The following is a 22,183-nucleotide window of genomic DNA, read 5'->3' as shown; positions in this document are numbered from 1 at the left end:
TTGTCAACAACCTCATACAAAAGGTAGTTTCCTTCCCTTTATTTTCTTTATGTGAGAAATGTTTTACTTTATGTTGCCCAAATATACATTTTTTTCACCTGCTGTTCCTGTGGCTTGGTGTGTGGTGAGACAACTTCTTCATTCCCAGTGCTGGGTTGCTCTGACAGGCTGCGTTGACTAATTGGTCTCTGCCATTTTCTTGATCCTTATCTCCTTTCTCTCGCTTTCCCAGTTCGAGCAGAGCCTCACTGAGAAGAGCCCACAGGAAAGCGCTCTCCTTGAGCTTCTGACAACCACCTTGTCTCTTGCTATTATTAATGAAACAAAAGCACAAGTCCTCATGTGGGCTTCTCGCAAGTAGTGAGGAGTCAAACTGTGAATTAAACATCTTTTGCCTACATTGCAGCTAAGAGAGAAACGACTGAGTGATGTTTGAGACACAGATTGATAAAATTTTTAAGAACACCAAAGAATCTAATTGTAAGTTTTTGATACTTTTGATACAAAGAAAGAAAGAAAAAGAAACAGTATATTTTCACATTTAGTAGGGTAATAGTAGTAAGAACCGGCTCACAAGGCAGGTATTGTATAAATACAGTACTCCGTTCTCACACCTATGTATACCTTTTAGCATCTTTCTGCTCTTCAAATTGATTAGTTCATACAGAAATGGATAGCATTATTGGTGTTCAGAAAGAGGAAGGAAATTAATGCTGTGATTTAATCTTATATTTACCTGTTTTAGTAGAATTTTAATTAATTTTTTAAATTATAGATAAGCTTTCTATTCATAGTGTTTCATGACATTATTTAATTTTATTTTTTTTTTTTGGTGAATTGATGCCATTGTAGAGCAAAAACAGTCAACTTTTTAATGTGGGATTCAAGTTAGGAATTTTTAACAGTTGCAGAGGCACAGAACACTTGATGCATTCAGATTTCAAGTTCCACTTTAAAAAAGTGTGCTGAGCAGAATACAGGAATTTACAGCATCTAAAGTGTCTTGATTCTGCTCAATCAAAATGTCATGTAAGTATAATATGATTGTGTTTAAAAACCTTCAGCATTCATGATGTTAAGAAATTAATAGCAAGTTGACTGTTTTTATACATATTTTCCTTTTACTTAAGACGGATAAATGGTCCAAAATTAAAGCATTTTTGGTCATCTTACTTCTGTATTTCCTGGTTTAACCTGCTCACAGCAGTTTGTTTGCCTTGCTTTTTTCCCCTGAACTTATGTCAACGGTTCTGGACTAACTACTAGTCTATTTAAAAGCTACGTGTATATTTTTGGTTTTGTATGAATTCTTAGCCTTAATTCCATGGCAAGGTATTTTAATCATTTATAGGCTTAGAATTAGATGGCTCTGGCATATTCTTGGTGATCTGAAGACATGTACTGTCATTAAATCTTCCATGAACTATAATTTTACATCTTAGTTAACTTAAACTTTAATTTACATCAGGGTGACACTGATAACATCCAAAACACCACTGTTAAATAGGATGAAATGCTGCTGTTCGAGCAGCACAGTTGTCCAAGCACGGTACAAACTAGCCTTGAGCTGCTATGAAGTATTTTCCAGTTGACCTGTTGGAGGATTTCCTTGGTGCAATCGGTGCCAATGTCTCTGGATATTAAGGGTTTCCCTTGTGCATCAGCTTCTTTGATGTCCGCAGTAGGTAGTCAATGTACCAATGCAGCTGCACAATGTGTCAAACACCACCAGGTACTATGGCAGAGCCAACAAAATTATTGGCCTTCAGCTTTAATGTTTGACTCTTGGATCCATTCTCCCTTATCCTACACAGTCGTTAAAATCAGTATAATTGTTTCAATGGAAATCACCAATAGAGAAGTTTCATTTACTTCTTTTTGACCTGACCAGATAGCTTGTATGTAGGTGTATACATATACATTAAAAACAAAACAAAACAAAACAAAAAACCCAACATATGTAGATTAATATTCATTGATAACTTGGTTTATTTGCAGGTTTGGTTTCAGTGGGTTGCTTTCCCCCCCAAATTTAAATTCACAGAAGATTTAGGTTAAAAAATACAGGAAGTCTGAACAATTGAATTTTAATTGTGATCACTCAGGATTAAAAATACAGGTGCTAAAATTCTTGTGCATTTAAACACTTTTTAATTATTAATTATACTCATATAAAACTAATTTTTTTTATAAATACAAACCTGAAGTTCAAGGATATTGTGTGTTTTTTCATACAATTCAGAAGACTAAAAATGGCTTATAACAGCTTATATTGTCACATAGCACCAAAAAGGATTTCAACATTTTCTCAGTAATATGCAAAGGAGAAGTGTTGTCGAAGCTTACTAAGTTGTGGTTTTATCTGGCAGCCTGGTGTTTAATGGGTTAAGTTTTGAAATCACTTTCTTGGGAAAGTGAGAGAGGTTAGGAAGTGCACAGTGGTATCTTTTATCATCAGTGGCCATCTCCTTCACTCCTCTGTGCTCTGGCAGGGGCTGAGGTCGTATTGATGGATCCCTCTTGGTGGATGCAAAGAGGCAGTGGGTGAACCCACTGGAGCTTGTCCCTTCTGCTCAGCGGTGGTGGTTGTCTCCTTCTGCTGGTGTCTGTGGGGGCTGGCCCTTTCCTTGGCTTACATTTCAGCTAGCAGGGAGCAGAGCAGGACAGAACAGGAGGAAAAGGCAGGCGTGGACTTGGCCGCAAACGTCTTTTGAAGGCTTTAAGTGAAGACAAGAAAAGAAGCTTAGGGAGGAGACGGGAGTGTTGCATAGCCCATTTTTGCTGCTGTCAGATGCCTGTCTGCATTTCTAATTGGTCAGTGCAGGCATTTTACTTAAAAATCAAAATAGGTAAAATGCTGGTGTATGCCATTGTAAGTGCAGCAGACAGACAACTTTAGGGACTCTTTGACTTCTAATCTCCTAACTGAATAGACAACACCGAATGAGAAGTCCTAGCACACTTTTTAGGGGGAAGCACAGCAGAACCAGGACAACTTAGTCTTTGCTAGAGCTTGTCGCTGCTGCCTTTAATTGCTCATAGCTGTGGGTCAGTGTGGCCACCTTTTCTTTGCTGTTACTGTGTAAGCAGGGTAATGCCCTTCACAAAAACCAGAGCAGAAATAGATCCTGTATGAAAAAATCCATTCAAAGACTTTTCTCAAAACTAAATCATTTAGTTTTTAAAGGGCATGCTGTGCAATTACCTATCATAGTTTTCTTGGACATGAAGGTAAGATTTTTGAGAAGGAATTTGAAGATTGTTTATTTTCATCACGGGTTTTTGTTCAATACTGTATGAACCCTTGTCTGATGATCAGTTAGGTTCATTTGCAGATATGAAGGGAGGGGAATGAGATGATTCAGAAGAAAAGCTGTATGGTGTAAAGCCTTCTGTTACATAATACAAATCAAAATCCAAACTCAAGTAGTAGTGATTCAGTAATTAGCAATTAATAGTTTTTATTGATTAATAGAAAAATGTGAAATCAAGATGATACCTACTTGCTGTTTTTGAAAAACACTTTTCCATCTGAAGCAGAAGTATTCGCTGATGCTAATGGGCACTGTAGTTGCACGGGAATCAAGCTGGAGCCATTTTCTAAAGTTGTCCTTTATTTAATGGTGGTGACTGGCACTTCTGGTAAATGAGGCCAGATGTTAGATGGAAAGTCCCTGGTTTTGGCTGCATTTTAATATTTTTTTAGCCTTTCTTCCTGTCCTGTTAATGCTGGTGTACACTCTTTATTAATTTCAGTGGATGTAGGATTGTGCCCTTACATGATAATTTTATTGAGTCTTATTGGAAAAATGTTCACAGAGACCCTGAAAATGCTTCGTATTTCAGAGGAAACATTACATAAAGATTGTATTTGGAGAATGAGGAAGAAAACTTTAAAGTAGATCATAATTCCTACAGATGGTATTTGCATTAATAACAAGTGCTAGAAGTGTTTTCGTGGTTTAATTCTCATTTGATGACTGGGGAAAGTAGTAAAGGGTGAGTTTCTTTGCCAGTGCTGTTACTTGGTAGTCTGTTCTATGAATACAGCAGAACTTCTGGCTGGTCATACAGAAATGACTGAAAAATCTCTGTGAAATTAAAAAAAAAATCTGCAAATTTACCATATTCAGTAAAAGCTCATCTAATTTTTATTATGTGCTGTGGATTCAAATTTATGTCCCTTTGTCAGTAAGCTAATCTGAAAGAGTTTAATTGGGAAATACCTTTTACCCTTTTCCTCAGTGGGATTGTGCTTTCAAACCTATTCAAATTCACCATCAGTCTTGTACAAATTATCTTAGAAAGCCCAAGGAAAAATCAATGGGAATATTTCCCTCAGGGTCCACCACAGTGGAAAAATATCCATGCTTAATACTGAGCCTGTGCTTGTATCTTCACAACCGACGGTGAAAACAGATTCAGTGTATGCATTCACATGGGGCCAGTGATGTTGCAAGTGCTTCCAGTGTTGGTAAATGTGTAGCAACCTGCATTTACACTGAACTGTGCTTTGCACTTCTGACAAAAATACATATGTAACTTCCAGGGCATAACACGTGTGTTCGTTTTCTCACCACATGCAAATCTGAGGCATCAGACTTGACAGTGTATATCGAAACATCTCCCACTTTGAACTAGCTCTACCAACACTCTGTCATCATCTGTAATAACCCTTTAACTTTCCAAGGGTGAATTACAAATGCTTGCACTCATGCAAAGCATAAATATAAATGCTGACGGTGTCATGCAACAGTGACTTCTTGTCATTCCCACCTACTGCATGATCCTACAATGTACTGTAGCAGCTGGAACTCAGTTATTATATAAAAATCATACAGTTGGCTTTTGGGGACCCCTGTGTTAGTATTGCCAAATCCCTATGAAGTATGACATCTTTTTACGAATGCAAAACTTTTGCAGATAGTGTTGCTGTCTGCCTTCTACTAGACTTGAAAAATTGTTGATGATAATGTTTCAATAGAAATTTATTTTCCTTTTATCATTTAGCTTAAATTTTGCTGTGGCAGAGACTCAGCCTGAATTTTGTCAGGCTGAAGGTCAAATTCTTTTACAAATGAGGACAAAATTCGATTAAGTTCCCTATTTTTGGAGAACCTCAGTAATATTAATAGTCTTCCACTTTCTACAGTTAATTTCTGATGGCTGCGAAGTAGTTCAGCGTTAGCACCACTGCCGTCAGAAAGGAGTGCCATAATGACAGGGGGGGCTTCTAATTTACACAGGTATTTTTAAATCCATGACAGAATGGTGAAGGCAATAGTAGATACAGGTTTGCAACAATGTCCACCTTACTATAGGCTCCTGTTGCCTGGTCTTATTTGAGTTTTACAGGCAAGGAGGTGTTAAATTTTGTAGCTTCTGTTCTCCTATGTTTGAACACGGGTGTTTGACTGTTCAGAAGCTATGTAAAATTACTGGCATCTGTAGCATCACCTTCCTTTTGCCCAAGAATGCTGTTTTGCACATGATGACAAAACTGTTCTTCTTCCACAAACAGCACTCATGCTAGGCTTGTTTGCTCTGTCTCTGGAACTAGAGCATGATTGCTTCACCATGAGCAATCACCTGGTTGCCTTCTTAGGCATTTAGAGACACGTTCGATGCTCTGTGATCTGGTGGATACCTGAGGTTTTAAAATTCATGCTGTTAGAGCTTGCTGGGAGCTGCAGGTCCCTGAAGAGGGTGTCCCATTTATATCCAATCCAGAATAAGGGGGATTTCTTAGGAAGAATGGAATTCAAGGAGCGGTAGCCTTGCATCAAAAATCCCAAACCGGGTGCCCTGTGCTCCTTCCTGCTGTGGACGGTGTAATGTCTCTGTTGTCAGCAGTGCTGGTGCTCTCCTGGAGGGATGCAAAACTGCAGCTTGCTTGTTGTGGGTGCTGGGTTTGTCAAGCCATGCAACTTAAAGGCATTGTTTATTAAACGAGACAAACAAGGGAATTAAACAGATTACAGGCTTATCGTAGAGCAAGTGAAAGACAGAAAGCGCGTAATTGGAAGGAGGAGTGTTTTGACAGCTTCTGCAGATGGCAGTAGACAGAAGGGAGGATTGCATTCCTAAAGTGTAACTTTTTATTAATAAGGTTCAAATAATTCTAGCAGCTCCTTTGAGAGTATTTTATTTGTCATTAAAAGTATGACTGGATTCCTTTCTAGATATAGGTTATGACAATGTTTTACTGAGCAATGCCATTGTGCAGATTATGTACTAATTTTTGAAGCAACGCTTTGATTTGTTTTTGTAATGTGTATTCTCTAGAAGGATCAAGGAGTTCAGTATTGCCTCAGAGACTTTGCACTATTTTATCACTCAGCAGTGCTTTCATATTCAGTATCATGTCTGAAGCAAGCTATTTAACTGGAAGATTGTTTCAGAATACTTATTTTTCAAGAAGCATATATAAACATAAAAATAATACAGTGAAGAATTTATTTTTTTACATGCTTTTGGCTTTTGCCTTTTAAAAGCCGAAAGGATTTCCTTAGGGATTTGCTTGTCTAAATCTATTTTCTCTCCAGCATAGGAAATGACAGGCTATACAAAATGCCCAAATATTAATTTTTGTGGCATGTCTGTATATTCATCTGTCAACCTTCAGTGAATTTTCTGGTTTTCTATTAGCTTGTCCCAAACTGCTGGCAAGCTAAATTTCTCTAACAGGCATCAATTCACAGTATTAAATGCCTGTTCTGCCCTGAAAGACGTATTGATTATTTTTTTTCTCAGCAAAGTGACAAATACCATTTTCATGACAATAATAGAGATTGATTACAATTTTATGGAACAGAGAAGGAGCCAATATTGCTGAGAGAACCTTGGAGCTTATAAAAAATTGGAAAAAAATCGTTTAAATTAATAAAGAAATTAATGAATACGTCTGTTGATGAAGAAGCTGAAGCATTTTTGATATAATGAAAACTACAGTAAATGCATGATCATTGGTGAAGTGAGGCAAGTTTAAATGTATTTATAACATCTGGTGTCTGAAATTACTTGAAGAAATGCTAGTGATCCATTTTAAAGACCTCAGACTCTGAACTCTTTAAGGCTTTAAGATTTTTTTCTATGGATTTATGTATGCATGGTAACGTACGAGTGAATATTGCAGTGCTGTCTTTATCAGTAGGAGTTGAACCTGAAAGACTGAGGAAATATTGTCCGGTTTTGTGTAGGGGCATTTATTTTAAACTGAAAAGGAAATTAATTTCTTTAGGTTTTTTCTTTTGTTCATTTGCATTTGTATCTCATATTGTTATCTCCTTTGCTGCAGAATCAAACTGTAGGTCAAACTCCTTTACCCGTGTTCTCACACCTTACCCACTCTTTAAATGAAGTTGGACATATGGACAGCGAGGTTTCAAGATGAGACTGAATATTTGAATTTGACACAGTTAGATTATTCCTGACATTGTATTAAAGCAAATTATAACAATAGAATTCATGCTGGCTATAATAACATTTACAACTTGTGTGTGTTTTTGTGCATTGTCTTTTCTTTAAACAAAACCAAACCTTTTTATGGACACTTTCATAAGGGCAGGATTTTGTGTGTGTGATACGACTGTAAAATTAATCTCTCATTCAATAAACTTGTATCAATTTTAATACTTTTTTATTTTGGAAAATGTATTTTCCTGATTGATGTATAGTTGAAAAACTAAGATTAAAGTACAGTGGCTGTAGGACTTTCAAGCAAACTGAAAGGTAGAACAGTGAAGAAAAAAAAATACACTGGTAGCTATAGTCCCTAAAATGGCACTATATTTTCCATTTAGTTTATTCTCTGACGTTCTCCACCAAGAAATATGAAGAATATTTTCAGTCTAGGAAATGAAATCCAGCAAACTAAGTTTACAGAGACAAGCCAGAGTAGTATGCAAAACTAATTAGTTGTGTGTCTCTTGCACATGTGATGTGTCAGTATGACTTGGAAAATTTTAGTCCTGCCTCCCTAAAAAATGTTGTATGTAATCACAATTCTTATTTACTGTTGAGCCAAAACCAGGTCTGGTTTGGGTCCAAACACAAAGAATGTTTCAGGATTAGGTGCGAGAGCATTTCTTCCATTTCTTTAGCGTAGTTACATGGTCAGATGATATTTTTTAAAATCCCAGGTGAACTATAAAGCTTAAAAAGAATTTGTTATGTTTTTTTTACTTGAAAGAATGAGGTAATGTATTGTTTCCCTTCTGCTGAATCTATATGCATATATGTTGGAAAAAAACCTTAAAACTACTGATAGTAGGACCTAAGGGTGTAGTATTCAAATAAAAAGTGAAACAAATAAACAAGTACACACATCCCGCTGTGGAACTTGCATAGAGCTGAATGATTAAAATTACAGAAGAGCCAATTTATGCATTTGACTTGTCATGAGCTTCTGAACTGTTCACATACTGCTCTAAAATTTCCTACTGCATCCTTCCGGTCCAAAAGTTAGTCCAAGAATGTATCTAAAAGTATCCAGTGGTATTTAAAGGAAGAGAAAGTAGAATAATGCCTTCATTACAAAAAAGAATGGCGATGACCTTTTAAATGACAGCTGTAGTACCAAAACAGCTGGGGAAACAGGTCGAAATTTTTCAAGGTGGCAGCTCTCTCTCAAGAGAAATGTCTTTGAAACGTCTCTGTGAAAACGGTTGTGATTCAGTCTGAAGGTATCGTGATTTTCCCATGGGTGGTAAAGTTTAGTAACAGTATATCTACCACGTTACTTGGAAGAGCAGTTGGCTCAGTCTCCACTTAGTATCTTACGTGATTTTTTGCAGGACGTGCACCTGGGGTTTGCAGGACTCCTGGTGTCATTCACTGGTTGGCTGTAAACTGTAAAATGTTGGGCTTCCTCTTGACCGATTCACAGTGCGCTAACAAACGTGTTTGTGCCCCAAGAGGTCAGGCGATTGGCATTGTTAAGATTTAGGAGCAATCTTAGTTTTCTGTGAATTTTCTTCTTTTTGAAAAGAGAACCCTGTCCGAGCGGGATTGAGAGGCTGGTTAGGCTTGCACGGAGCTGGAAAGTATCCTGTGAGTCCTCAAAGCAGCCACAGTCCTGCACAAGCGTGCATGCTTTGCCACCAGTGTTCCCTTTTGTCCACGAACAGGTGGAACTGCACTGGTGGGGTGGCACTGACATTCAACCCTGTAAGACCCAAATTAATTTTGTGTAGAAGTGGTGGAGAAGCCTCAGTGCAGCATTCCCCAGAGGAGCTGCAGTGGCAGAGAAGAACCGGGGTACCCTGTGTCCTGCCGCATATCTCGACCTTGCTCCTTACACCATGGTGAATGTGGGCTCTGTGGTGAACGTGGGCATGGTGAGCTGCCTGCAGTACTAACTGGGTGGCCTTGCGCAGCATGCTTCAGCACCTGATTTAGACTGCATCCGTGATGGTGATGTCTGGTACGTAATTACCTTTAGTGACGTATTTCATTAGCTGTTTTCCAGTACAAAGTGCTAAGCTCAGAGGAGTTCCATCAGCAGTCAGAGTGTTCGTAACACCGTTGGGCTTCCACACCATTTTGTGAAGCAGTAAAGTTCAGTGGCCTTAAAATGGCGTCAGAAAATAAAAGTTAAGATGCGCTCTGTGACTTTTTGCTGAAACAGAAAATTAGCCTGATTTGTTTATAGCGAAGTAATTCCATTTGACTGCTCAAGGCTAGGCAGATGTTTTGAAAAGTTGTTTTAAATATTATCCACAGCTTGAATATATGCAATCAGGAAGTAATGTATTACCAGTGAAACAACACATAAAATCCCTCATAGGAATACTTGCTGAATTTTGTTTTACCGTTCTCATTTTGTCTTGGTGTGCTGAAAGAAACACTGTAGAAATTCTGCTTAAAACTATGCTATACAAATTCATATTTACAACTAACTTTGGAAATGTAATGAGATATTTGAAAACGCTTGTTTCTTATTTTAATTTCCAGTATGAAATATAAATCCATGTTAAATCATTAAAACGGAATATAATGCTTGCATGTGATTGATGACTTACATTATCATTTCATTTGCTAATTTTTTAATATCCTGTTTTCATAGTGAAGTCTTTAAGTATTTAGCCAGATTAGGGACTGTGGGATGAAGCCCTACTTTTATGCAGTAGGTGAAGGACTCTTAAATCAGTCTCTGGAGTTATTTAATGGTTACCAATTACTCCTGCATTGTAAACAATCAGAGTGCTTGTATCTGCAGGCAGTAGATAACCTGAAAATCAAATATATCAGCTCTGGCCAGATCCTTGAAGAGATTGTCCTGTCAACTAAAACAAGAATAAAAGATGTGATTGTAAATAACATTTCTGGGACAAGCAGGTTAGTAACATTCATTTAAAAAATAAATAAAGAGCCACCTGTAGCAGGCAGTTGACATTAATTGAACATCTAGCAGAAAGCAATGCCTTAAGAAACTGGTGAGCGTGTATACATTCAATTGGCTTTGTTCCCCAATTGTTTTAAGTTATGGTTTGCCATCTTCTGATGTGAGGGTTTGCTTTATCTGTTCCTTGCAACAAGGTGTAGTGTATAACACTGAACCCTTTGGAGGTTTTAGAAACCTCTGCAGTTCAGCTTCTTTGAGTAATGGAGTGACTGCTGGTGCTATGTTTTTCTCCTTGTGTAAGGGTTGTGTTTACGGCTAAATGCACACCATAGGTATTTTACTTTAATACAAGAGTTAATTGAATTAATACATTCAATTAAATAGTGTTTCTTACCTGTTCTTAACAACTTTTTCCTAGTTTTGTTTCTCATTACCAATGATAATAAGAGAAAATAAATTAATTGCTACCTTTAGTTTTTGATTGTTGAAATATCTCCATCTCTATCTAATGAGTAGTCAAGAAAAGTGAAGATTTATATATAACATTATTTAAAATGCCATCAATATTAGGAATAATACAAATTTTAGTGACTGTCAGACTTGATCCTGCAGCACAGAAGTTATTAGAGCTTGGGCTATTTAACATAAATGCTGGAGTACAAAAGGAGGTTCCAAACCAGTAATACTGAGGCAGATATTTTCATTTGAGAATCCTAGGCTGACCTTGCTATATATGGATGGTTGTGTTCACAGTTTAACTATGTGCTTTTTCTTTTATTTCAAGGGAACAAGAGGATGGCAGTAACAATTCCTTTATAGTCATTTTTGATGGAAATATTTGGTAAATAAACTAAATGGAGGGGAAAGAGCAAATCTGTTAGCTGCCGTTTTCGTGTATCGACACTTTGCTTTTTTTCTCTTAAAGATAGCTATTTAGTCCATTAGTGGATTTCTGTCTCCTTCCAGCCTGGCTTCCTGTAGGTTTCACTGTGGAGTAGCAGGTGTACAATTCCAAAGTGTCTTTACAAGTGGCTCAGCAGGGCTTCCTATGCCATACATTCACTGGAGACAGCTCATCTGTTTAATCCTTATGTTTTAGTCAACCTTTCTTATTATGCGGCCAGGGCTCCCATGCTCAGCTGGATTTTGACTCTCAGAATGAATTGATGGAGCTCTTTGATCTTTGCTGTGTATTGCATCTGTTTCATCTTTCATCTTAATGCATGATCTTCCTAAGTCCTAGCTAGCGCTTCATTTTATTTATTTATTTATTTTTTTTCACTCAAATCCATCAATTTTACTTTGTTCTTTCTGGCATGCCTTTTTATATGCAATGAATTTGATTGCACAACTTTAACATAATGATAATTAAGTTGGTACGGGTATTTAACAACACAGGCAAAAACCCAGAGTGCCATGTTTGTTTAGGATTGGCACTTTGCTTTTTATAGCCTTAATCAGAATTCTTAAATGGAATTAATGTGATTCTTTACAAACTTGCAGATTACCACACCGGGTTGTGATAAATAGGGGAAAAACCAAAGAATCATAGGATGTGACAGTATATACATTTGTAGTAGTCTGCTGCGGAGTATCGACACCTGAACTGAAGCAGCATTGAGCAGTATTCTGCAGAACTGCTATAATGCAGTACTTTCTTGCGGTGTAGCACCTCGACAGTCAAACACAGGAGCACATATTTAAGTTCATCCCTTTTAAATTCCTGTTCAAAATTAGACAGCTCCTTAGGTACCATTAAGCAGCGATACTTCTCATTAGTGGTGGGTTTATTCTGCTCCAGGCAGTTTTGATGTAAGGTCATTTGAACATTCCATGTTCTAGCTCAGTTAAAGGTGAGCAAGTTAGGGTTTGGGTTTTCTACCCACCCCACCACATCCACCCCCAATTTAAATATGACAACCCACAAGGGATTAATCTTTTTCAAATGAAACCAGCAAAGGATCAGGTTTTTTATAATACTTTTTAGTTGAAACTAGCACTGTCAACAGAGCTTTTTATAATGGCATGTTTGATTCCTGCACTTATTCAATAGAGTTTAAATTCCCGTCTCAAAGATATTTAAATCAGAGTTCAGTTTTAAGTGAGAGTAGGAATTTAATTTTTCTAGTGATCATTAGTGCTACAGTGGCAAGAGCATTTTCAAGTGACCAAAGAGCTTTTGGTTTGCAACAGCTAAAATCTTGAGGAGTCTGCTCAGAAGAGGTTTGATATATTTCACTGCAGTCCAGCATCTTACATACAAGGCATACGCAGACCTGTTTCCTATTTTACTCCATATACTGGTCATATTTTGTCTTTGGGAATAAGAAATGTGTGCACATTGAACTTTTTGTGGGTTTTGTGTTGTTCGTTCTCCCTGCTTGGTGTGGTGAAGCCCAGGGAGGTTTATTTTACATGATGGGGAACCCTCCATATCTAACTGGAGATGGATCTCTCAGTGATGCTTCTTTGGTCAACTACATATGACCCATTCAGTTACAGTACATGGGAATCTGTTAATATCTTTGTACAAATACTATGTTTAGAAAGTGAAAAAAAGCATAAACCACTCATTTTTGGGAAACAGCAACATTTTTCCTTTTTAACTTGTTAGGCTTTATTTAGTAGAAACACAACACCATGCAGAATGGACTTGAACACGTGGAAGATTTCGGTATCCATGTCCTTTTGGCTGCTTTGAAAAACTTTGGTGATGTATATCACAGTCATGTACTCCTTATTGCAAGACTTTGTAATGTGCATTTTTGAAATTGGCCTCCCAAAATGACTTTTGTTAGGCTTGATTTCACTGGAATAGGTAGACACCACTGTTCCTAACAGTAATTTCTGTAATGAAAAATATAATAGATATTATTAATATAAATAAACATTTTATTATTAATATTATTAATATAACATTATATATTATATTATGTATTATTATTAATAATAATAGTAATAATAATAATAATGGAAAATAAATAAAAGGGCCTCAGTCTGATATGATGCAATTACATCTGTGGCTGCTGCAAAAAAGATAATTTGATAACTTTTGCATGGTATAATAAATATCTTCCCCCCCAAAACAAACAAAATGCCCCCAAACCCCAAAATTATGCTTCTCTTACTGTTAGATCTTCTTTTAGGTACTGCTTGACATAAGATAAGCTGTAAGAGTTTGCTGTCCTCCAATATTGAAAATAGTAGATAACGATCATTGATGCAGAGTCCAGTTTTAGAGTATATAAGAAAGAAATTTAGAATCTGGGGAAAAAAATGATTACTGACTTGGCTTTCTAGGTTTTTTTCTTTTTCTTTTTCCTAATTTGCCTTTAGAGCTATTGCCCTTTAACTGCTCTGAAATTAATCAGGTGTAAAGTCTTATCTGTCAGGAAATTAACTAATTGTATTGAAAGAAGCTCATTAAGTCCATCTAGAAAATTATTAAAATCCTGAATGGCCGTCTTGGGCAGTTTCACAATTTGAGACCTATCTTTGGTGAATCCATACCCAAACGTAACTACATTAACTCTTTCACTTTTTATTTAAAAATGCATTATAAACAGATGATTTTAGTGGTTTAGGTTGTTGGATTTTGTTGGTTTTTTTTTTTATTTATTTCCTGTCAGTTGGGTATTTTAGCTTACATCACTTTGCTTGGATCACTGCAGATAGGACTTCTCTAATGGGTCGTGTACCAGAGTTTGTTTCTGCTACGTTATTAGTGTTTTACATTTTTCAGTTTTATTCAGACAAGATGGATTCTTCTAGGAGGATACTTCAGCTGTAAGTGCATCTTTTATTTTGGGGAAAAAATGTAAAATGACACATTAGAAATCAGTACCATATAATCTAAAGAGATCGTGTTGCTTTAACATGGTAGTATATTTTCCCCAACATATTTTGTGTTCTTTGTCTCCAGGATAAGCTTAATTCAGTTGTTCTTTCATTCTATGTGTCTGTCTGCCGCCCCAGTTCCAATTTACTGCAGGTGTGAACTTCTGCATAGTAGAAGGCTTCAGGCTTTAGAAAAGGCTTTTTAACGACAAAATTGGGAATTAATTTCTGTAGGAGTTTCTTCTGAAATGGTGCATACCCTGCCTTCAGGGAAGAGCTCTTGCCAGCTCCTGGAGCCGTGGTGCTCGGGTGTCTCACATGACCTAGTGAGGGGCTCTCTGGGAAGGTGCTTTATTTATGAAAAATGTATTTCCATTCAGACAATGCAAGTTTTGTATTGTCTCATGTTTACAAAATGATGCAAACAAAACCCTCTAATCCAGATTTGTTAGTAGTCTGCATATGAATGAATGACTTGCCTTATTTTTTTTTAAATAAGATACAATTACTTTTGTAGATTTCAGCTCAGTCTTAGTTTCTTATTCATGTGAGCCTTCCTGTTTTACAGATATGTTTTCAGTTATTTAACTGTAAACTGTTGATGCTAATTTTTGTCATTCTGCAACACAGGAGAACTGTATTGAAGTCTTGTCCAATGTATTGCATTAAGCCATCCTGACATTTCATATACTAAGTAAACTTACATGCCATAGGTGGGAAGAAGTTCAGAGTGTATGCCAAGAAAAAATTGCTTTGTGCTTGCCCTTACATGTTTTCCTGGACACCTCCTACCGGGCATCGTCAAAGACAGGATGCTGGTATCTGAGCCAGAGTATATATTCTTACTGATCAGTTTAAAAAAGAGGTATGTCTGACTACTAGTGTAGGTAACAGAAAAACAGTACATTGGTGCAAGAAAGAGGGACTAGCAAGGAAAAAAATCACTGTTTTCAGGCTTGCCTGCAACTGGCCAGAGCAGAATAGAACAAAAGTCCTTTAGTTCATGTGTACTGACAATACTATAGCAAGATAAAACAGGACACAATTATCGTGATGCACGTGGAGAAATGGTCTGTTTCCTGTTCTTCCTTCTTGGTCAGTTCCTAGAATGTAAACAAGATTGTTTTTCTTGCAAGGCATTAATATTTCACCTCTATTCATTTTGTGCTAAGGACTGACACAACATGTGGCCTCTTCACATCTGCTTCATGGCACTTCCTACGTGAGAAGCTATGCATGACCTTTGCAGGCATTGTTCTGCACTCTGGAACTCTATGGTTTCAGTCTTTTCAGTGGAATGTACGTGCAGTTTAGAATGCAGGGTAACTTGATTTGCACTGCTAAAAACAAAATTTAAAAAAATAAGTATCTGTGGCTATTTTTGATGCATATGGTGTGCCAGAATGAGAAACTATACCATAAGCTCTCTGTCTGTAGCTACATATGTGGTTTCTTGGAGTGAGGGGTGAATTGGTGAGTAAGAGGGTCAGTGTGTCACTGAGCCTTCGAAGCTCCTGCCTTTAGGAAATGTTCACCGCAGAGGGATGTTGCTTCTCAGACCCGGGCTCTGCCACATGTGTTCCCCTAAACCTGCTGACCAGCATCTGTGCACCATCCTGCTTTGGCTTTATGCCCTTGTGTTGTTCCTTTCCTTCCCCTAGTTTCTGTGTTCTAGCACAGTCAAATGTATAGGCTCCTTATTACTTGGCGGCGACTGAACGTAAAAAGTTAATTTAAAAGCCACTGGATTACAATGTGAAAAGTATGCCTTTCATTACATTGCCCATTATTTTTAAATGTATAATTTAAATATATTATTCCTTAATTTCCCTTAATTTTTTGTAATGAGTTACTGAATGGAAGATTTATAGGATATAAGAGAGTACAAATGGAAGGTTTATTAGACAGGCATTTTTAAGGTCAAGCTTATGAATAGGTATACATAACTAAAACTAAATGGATTTATGTCAGTCTGGGGTTGTAAAATACTGTTGTGACTATTGATAAAAATGTTTTATAATATTCTTTTCTTTTTTTACTGTAGGTCATGGATCCTACTCTTTTCTATACTTCCTTCTAGGTTGTTTTTGGTTGGGGGTTTTTGGTGGCAATTTTCTGTGTTATGAGAATGCAGCAAATATCATGGAATTCCTGGAGTATTCTTGTCTTTACCAGAATAAGCCTCTCCTTTGACCCTGGACCACCATTATTATGGTCATGGCTCGTGCTTTTTTAGACTGAATGTCCTTTAGGTTAACCATGGCCTATCCTTTGCTGTACCTCCCTCCTTGCTAAGGAAACTTTTCTTTTACCTGACCCTCAGTTTACTTTCCTTTACCACTCACTTTCCTTTCCTCCTCCTATACCAGGTATGTCATTTAGTTGCTTGCGTGGAGGTGTTTGTGTACTTTCTTTGTATAATCCCTTTTGATATGTTTCCTTTTCTCTGAACTTGTTGTTATAGATGATTTGGTAACTTTTTTTTGGTCTCAGTAGAGGGGGAAAGAAAGTGAAAAATGGCTGCTTTTTCAAAAGGTTTGAGGAAGGTGAGGACCAAAATACTCAGAGGAGCTGCCCTGCCCTCCTGAAAGAATTACACATGTAATTCATGTAATTTGGATCATCTGACAACTTATACTATGTTGGGTTTTGTGTTAGCCAGTTTATAGAGTAATAGAACAATTCAGGCTGGAATAGATCTCAGGTCAACTAGCCCAAACTCCATCTCCAAGCAGGGTTAAAACTGAATTCAGACCAGTTTTGTAGTCTCCGTGATAGCTAATAGAAAGAGCAGTACGTCCAGTGGACGAGTTGTTCCACCAGTATCCAAGTATGGAATTGGTTTAATAATTTATGCTCGGCAGAAACCTGTCATGCTCTCGTTCATCCTAGTGGTGACAGAGGAGAGCATAGATGATCAGCCTGCTTGCCTTGTTTCTAATAGCTGAGGGTAGGTGAGATTAATTCCGTATTTTTCTACAGTGAACTCTGAAGTAATGAAAAAGTGTGAGTGAGAAAAAATCCTAATGTATTTATTGAAAATTAATAAATGTAAGTGTTGCTGGGGTACCAAGTGGGGTCTCTCTTTCTTGCTACTCTTAACTGTCAGTCTGGACCTGTCAGAGACCATCCTGCCTGTTTTCCAGTTCCACCAGCTCAGATCTGTTCTGACAGCTTAGAAACCTGGTCAGGTATATGCTTATATGCTGGTGGCTGTCTGGAGATACTGCTATGGGTAGTCATGTATCTAATGCATTTGGTTCACTTTCTGGAAAAACTAATCAGTTGTTACGGCAGCCCCCGATTTTTGTGTCCTTCCCAAGTCCCTTGTTCATTTGCTACACTCAGTTATTTCCTCTTGCCTTAAAGCTCTGCTAGAATCAAGACTACTTCTTCATATTTAGAGACTGTCTAAAGAAAGCAGGATCTGATTTGAGTACAGCAACAGAAAAGAGAGGGAATAATGCACGAAGGGCTTCCTTAACTTCTGAGTAAAATCCTCTCAGTGGTAGATATTTTAATAAAGTGAATTAGTCATTTTAGTTGGGCTAGGACTGAGCTTTCTAACAGCATGTCTGCTGTTTCATTGGTGACAATGTGGTGTGGAGGTGCTTGAGTTAGATCTAGACTTAGACTGGGTATAAGTCGCAGCACAGAACTGGCACAATGTTCAATATCTGTCTGGGAAACCAGGTGAATACTTCATCAGTCATCCAAAATGACTGCAGCTATGACATTACATTTGAGGATGTGATTTATTTTCCTGCCGTCATCCTTTCCAACAAATATCAGAAAGCAATTAGTTGTGTTTTGACCACTAATGAATGCAATAACGATTCCTGTATTTGGCCTTGTAAACTTTCCAGATGAGATAGTTACATAAAAGAAAAATTTGACTTCTGAAAGGCAAAGCAGGTTCTGGCAACACTGTAATTTCAAGGGAGTGAGGTCAGGGTATGATTGTTAGGCTCACAAGCTGCCGTTTTCTTTTTGGATTTTAAGAAAATGTGAAAATTTTATCTGAATTGTATGTAAAATTTTGAAGAAAGTATTATTGTTTTGAATGGATTTACTAAAAACAGGGATAATTTCATGCTGCAAAGTCCAGAGCATCTTCTTGTTCAAGACTGACGCAGTATTGTTGGATACTAGCCTTAAATTAACGTGAAGTAAACATAAGATCACGTTTCTGAAAAGATACAGTTTTGGAAAAGCAGTCTTTGGTCCAAGTACCAGGGTAGCCAGTGTACCATGAATCCAAAAGTGGTCATAAAATTTTTTGCATGTCCTTCTACATTTGTATTAATTGACTAATGTATTCTGCTCTAATTAGTTAAATGGAATTGTCAGCAGGCATTTTGACATGTACCAAGTTGGGATTTTTTTGGTACCAGCATGCATTATTGTGGTGGCTTTTATTCCATTGTAACTGTTGTTTCTACTTTATATGAACTATCTTCCAGTACTTTGCAATGTATTTGGTTGTAAAAAAAGGTCTTACAGCAGGAGCACAAGGTTATCCAATGCTACTGTATATGAAAAGCCCAAACATATTATTGTTTCCCAGAGTGATGCTGAAATTCACTATCAGCTCAAATTTTGTTAGGATGCTTTTATATTTTGGACTTATAATGTATTTGCATGTTTAACCTTCTCAAAGCGTAGGCTTCACTAGTGGGGATTTATACACGATCAGACTAGTTGAGAGGAAGATGTATACAGAGAAGCCTTTAATGGTAGCTAACTGCTTCTGTGGGCCCAATTAAGACTATCCAACTGTGAAACACGGTCCCCTGAGTAATGGTGCAGTTGGCTTGCCTTTTTTTTTTGAGGTGGGAGGAAGGAGGCCTGGTATAAGGGAGTATCTAATGCAGCTGTGAAATAAAAAAAGTGCACTTTAAGAGTTCTCTTGGTGAGAAAAAAACAAAGTCAAAGCCAAACAAAACAAAAAAAAACCCAACCCTAAACCAAACCAACAAAGAAAGGGGCAACCCTCAAACTTTTGGTATGCAGTATTAATAAAGGTTGAGGTCGGCTTTACGTTTGCACCGCATTCTAGACTTGACACCGTAGTAGCTGTGCCTGAGATCTGGATGTGTTGTTGGTCCAAAATCAATCTTGTCACTCCTCAGAAGGCAATGAGAGATAATAAGTACTATTCACCTGATTGCCTTCCTGTTCTGAGACAGCTGGTGACGCTTGTCTTCCTGATAACCAGGAGTTTCAGATCTAAGGCAAGGATAAAGAAAAGCTGGGAGCTTGCTGAATCTAAATTTGACAGTCGATGGCTGTGTAGAGGGTCAGGAGGGATAGAATCTGTGACACGTATAAGAAAGGAACAAAATTTATCTGCTCTGGTTGCAATGATTAGATGTCTCTTTGTCTGGCTTTCTTACAGTGGATGATTGATTGTACCCGCCAGCTGGCTAATATCATAATTAACAAAGTTGCTACCATGTCTGAGAAGTTTAATCGAAAAAATTGCTGGCAGTATGATGCCATTGTCACAGAGATCACAAGCGCTGCAGTGTCGACTTTTGTACTGGTGGAGCCACAGGACTATATAGATATGCTGAGAAGTCGTTCGCTGGAATAACTAAAGGTATGTTTCTTTCCCCGTACATTTCTTCCCTGTTTGTTCTTTTGAAAAATGAAGTAGATGGTCCTTTGATGCTACCTTTCATTTCAAGGTGCCACGTGAAGCTATTCTGTCATATTTTAAAGCAGTTGCTGTAACAATCTAGAATACGTTTCATCAGTGCATCGAAAGGCAAATAATCAAAACCGTAGTTCAGTGCTACTCACCCTTTCTAAGTGGTCTTCGCTGTCTTGCCAGATGCTTTTTGCAAAAAATATATTAATGCAGTTGTTTTCGCAGCTAATTTTCTCCGCTGGAGGAACTACAAAGGCTGTTGACAGTTGAACTCGTAGTTCAGCTCAGGTTTATGTTTTGTAATGTATCTTGTCATTCATTGCTTCAAGTTGGAATGTAATCTAAAAGGCAAGAGAAACCCCAGGGAAAACCCTGTATTCTTGTGTTTGTAATTCAGGATTAAAATATCTTGCTAAAATATGCGCTTTTGTATGTACGTATTTGTGTGTGTTTGAGTGTGTGAAATGAGAGCAGCATCGGTGCCGTTAGCTGGAGATCCACTTTGCAGCACCTTTGTGAAATATTGCCTGCGAATCTCACTTATTCCTTCTGTACATTTACCTAGTTTTCCAAGTTAAAAATGATTCCACTGAGCTCTTCTTCTCTGCATTTGTATTTTTACATGTGTGTGTGCGTGCTGCGTGGTAGTTCAGTTATGCTCTGGAGTATGTGTTGGAAATGCCAGCCTGACATATTGCTAATGAGTGTGCATATTGACAGTGACGGGGGCGTGTGTCTGTCTGTGTGCCATATATTAAAACAAAAAGAGGAGAGAGACAGAGACAGAGAGAGACAGAGAGACAGAGAAGGAAATATTGGGATGGGAAAGAACAGTTTATTTACATTACGGTATGTCAAAATGTTATTATGGCTAAAAAATCCATTTTAAATAGACATGAGAGATGGCATATGATGGCTCCTTCTCTTTTTCACAGCAGCTAATATGGCCATGGTAGGAGGATAAGGGAGACCCTTTTATTTTGGTGGTATTAGTATTTTTCTGCCCAAGTAATTTTGACTTTTTGCTACCAGTTTCTAAAATCTGGGAAATAAATGCTTTGCATTGTATTTCAGTTCTGTAATGAGCTCTCCTTGAGTTTTCTGTTGCTCTTTTCTGTGTCTTTGCATGTAAACTAGTTCTGAGCATTCAGCTGAAATCGTTACAGTAGACTTTTCAAGGAATGTATTGCTGTATAGCTAACAAACCTGATGTTTATTTAAAAACATGTTTGGGGATGCGCTTTTTTCTATTTTAAAGTTTTCTATTTAGAGATAAGTAATATTCTAGTTTTGAGCTGATATTATTGCAATGGTAATTTAAAACTAATCCTGACTTGAATTTTTCAGAGATATTTTGCTGTTCTCAGTCAATTTAGTAGCAGGTAAATTATTTTTTTATCAGTAGACCAAATTGGAAGTACCAAATTAAAATTTTTTTTTTCTTTATTTGGTAATGGGCTATGCCTCAAAAGAGAATTCTGTTTTGTGAGGAAATACTTTTTTTTCCAGCCAGAAAAATATTCTTGTAATCATGATTATTCCTGTCGCAAGTAACGGATTCCAGGTTTTAACTTACCCTTGTAAATATACTGCTTTTCAAGAGCTGCTAAGCAAAATTAAAAATCTATATTTTGTTTTGAATAGAAAATGCTGTGAACAGTGACAAAATAGATTAGTATTGTGATTGCAGACAATAGGGAAGATTAAGTTAGTAAAACAGTATATTGTTGTTCTAAACTAAACCCTGTAATATTTTGTCTAATTGAGACTTTGTGCATTGTTAGAACTTGGTTGGAGTATCAAACGGTTGTGAGGATTAGAGCAGACAACTAAAGCAATGTCACAGTAGATATGGCTGGTTTTTAACAGGATTATCTTCTGAGATGTGTAGAAATGAGCTCTTGTAATAGTTTCAGAGGAATTAATAATTTTAGTAAAATGTTAATGGCAAATGTGCTAATGTAAAGACTTAGAAGATTAGTGATGCATTCTTTTGCATGGAAATAAGAATATAATAAATGTCCTGCAGGTGACTGAAGCTGCTGCAATTTTATTGGAGATTAAAGTTTGATTGACCTTTGCTGAGGTGATTAACCCTTCTGAAATTAAAAGCCAGTGGTAAATTATTCTGTCCAATTTAAATGCAAACACAGAACAGTATGCTGTGTCATTCACGTGTACGAGAAAAAAAATATTTTAATTTTCCTTTTGCACTCAGTGAGATGTGATTGCAGACAGCGCACGACTGGGCGCTGGTAGAACTGGCCAGTGGCAACCTGCCTTCCCTCTGCTCGTCACTGCTGGAGCAGCCGTGCCACGGGAATGCTGAACTTGGGAGCAGCTGTCTG

This window comes from Falco peregrinus, chromosome 6 (assembly GCF_023634155.1).
Source record: "Falco peregrinus isolate bFalPer1 chromosome 6, bFalPer1.pri, whole genome shotgun sequence".
Classification (NCBI taxonomy): Eukaryota; Metazoa; Chordata; class Aves; order Falconiformes; family Falconidae; genus Falco; species Falco peregrinus.
Note: the sequence above shows the minus strand (reverse complement) of the source record.